Here is a 2425-nt window from a genome sequence, read left to right on the forward strand (position 1 = left end):
ACCCAGGACATTGAAGTTGTGTCCTCAGCTGGAAAATGGGGGGATCCAACCCCTGCCGGTGCTGACAGCCCCTGGGTTGCCACGCACAGAGATTCTGCTCAGCTCCCTGGCTCAGGCTGTGCCTGTTTGCCTCCTGCAACCCCTGAGCGCTGCAGAGGGAGGAGAAAACCCTTCCCTGGCCCCCACAGCCCTGGAATCCCCAATCTATGCCCCCCAGAGCACCCCAGAAACAGGCAGAGCAGGGAGGGGGCTCTGGGAATCAGCTGTTCCCTGTTTTTAACCCCTTCATCCCTGTGCAGGGCTCTCCAGGTGGGAATGGCAGGTAGGGCCGGAGCCCTGCCCTGGCAGCTGCTGGTTCAGCTCCATCACAGACCCTGCTGTGCTCCCAAACCTCTCTGGTGCCTTTTTCTTGTCTCAGGAGGTGCTGGTGCCTCCTCATCATTGCTGGCATCATTGCTGCCCCGTGCCCCACACGGATCCATCCTGGAGCTGAGCTTTGCTGAGCCCAGCCTGGCTGCAGGGCCCTGAGCTCCCTTGGACCCAGCAGCTCTCAAACCCTCCCCATTCTGTTCCAACTCTCCCTTAGAAGCCTTTGCAAAAAGGAGACACAGCCCTTGATTTGCAACTTTGCTTGTTTTTGTGAGGCCTGAGCTCATCTTTGGCCTCCTGTGAAATCATGGAATGGTTTGGGTTGGAAGGGACCTTAAAAATCATCTCATTCCAACCCTGCTCTAGGCAGGGATCTCCTGAAGCCTTATTTTAATTTTTTTTTCATTTTTCCTTCCCTTCTTGCCAAGGATGGGAATGAACACCAATATCAACTTCTCTAGCAACAGGTCAGATCTTGGCTTTTAAACATTTCCTTCCAAGCTTAAAGAACTAAAACTTCRACCTGAACCCATGGAAACACTAAAAAAGGAATAAACCACGGTTATGGCACAAGAATAATGACAGCAAATGGCAGCTGTGGAGTAATTCCTGCCCCTGTGCCTTGTTTGTTTTCATCCTGGAGCTGTCGTGTAGCAACTCCGGAGTTTTCCTGGGAATACGACGGACGGCTGGTTTACAAATGCAATTGTGGCATAATTAATTTAAGCATTAGCAATCCATTATTATCTGTTATCACAGGGTACAAGCTCTGCCTGTCTGCCATGGAAACCGGAGTGCAGGTTACCTAGGAATCCCTCCGGGATCTATTAAGTGTAATTACTGAGGACTTGGATCAGCAAAAAAAAAAAAGAAAAAAATGGAGATATGCACCATTTTCCAGCCTCAGCACTGCAGAAAGGGCTGAAAACTTAGCAGCTCGGTGACATTTGTGCTGAATTGTCACATCATTGCCAGGAACAGGCTCTGGGAGGTGGTTAAGGAGCATTTAGCAAAGGAAACATCGGGGAGTCACTTGGCTTTCTCCAGCGGGCTGCGGCGGCTCCAGGAGATGCCAAACGTGCCCGTGTGAGGAAAAGTGAGCTGGGTGGGATGGAAAAACATCCTTCTGGGGGGAAAAAGGCTGAAAAAATGAGGATTTATCCTCTTAGAGATCCTTTAGGCTCTTAGGGGACAGGTTTGTCAGCGCCTGGTTGAATTGTCACCTCACAGATGAAGGGTTGAGCTCTGTGTGTTTGTTCAGGTGTGTTTGGAGCTCTATTTTTAAGATTTTTATTGTACAAACAGCAATCAAAGTCTGGTCCTGACCAGCAGCCAAAAGCTGGACCCCAAATTTTCCAGGCTCAGAGATGGAATTGGGCTCAAGCCCCTGATGCAGGTGACAGGACAGAGTCAGGAAGGTGCTCCAGGTACATCAAAGGCCCTGGGGATGAAAAAGCTTTGAAAAGGACCCTGCCAGGGGGAACATCCCATTCCTCCTGAAGATTATTTACCTCGGGCTGTCTGAACACGAAAGGGATTAGAGGAGGAACAGTTTGTGGTTATTCTTTGTCTTCAGAAGAGACAATCCCTGCAGCAAGGCTGGGCCCTGCCTCATTCCAGGGGTGTGATGGCAGCAGGACTCCTCTCCCTCCTTATTCCCACAAAATGATGGATTCTGTGTGTCCGGGCACGCAGGTGCCACCTGGGATTGGGGTGAGTGTGACAGGTTGGGATGGGAAAAATCAGGAAAACCCAGGGAGACCTGGGGATKGCTCCGGGTGGGAAAAAAGAAATGGAAAATCCTGAAGCTGGAAAGCCACAGGGGTAAATCATGGGGTTTAATCCCAGAGAGATTAATGCCAAACAAATCCTCAGGTCCCTTTCCCAGCAGACTCATCCCAGGTGGGAACATCTCCATGCATTTTCACACCCCAAACGGGGAGTGCCTGGTTGGGACGGAGAAAACACATAGCTCTTATTTTTAACTCATTTTACRGCCTTTAGGGCTAAAGGTGCCAAACTTCCGTGAAAAAACCGCCCCACCTGGAGCTGAATT

The sequence above is a fragment of the Malurus melanocephalus genome, unplaced genomic scaffold, assembly GCF_030028575.1.
Source record: "Malurus melanocephalus ecotype Western Australia unplaced genomic scaffold, MMel_1.1 scaffold_593, whole genome shotgun sequence".
NCBI classification, from domain to species: Eukaryota; Metazoa; Chordata; class Aves; order Passeriformes; family Maluridae; genus Malurus; species Malurus melanocephalus.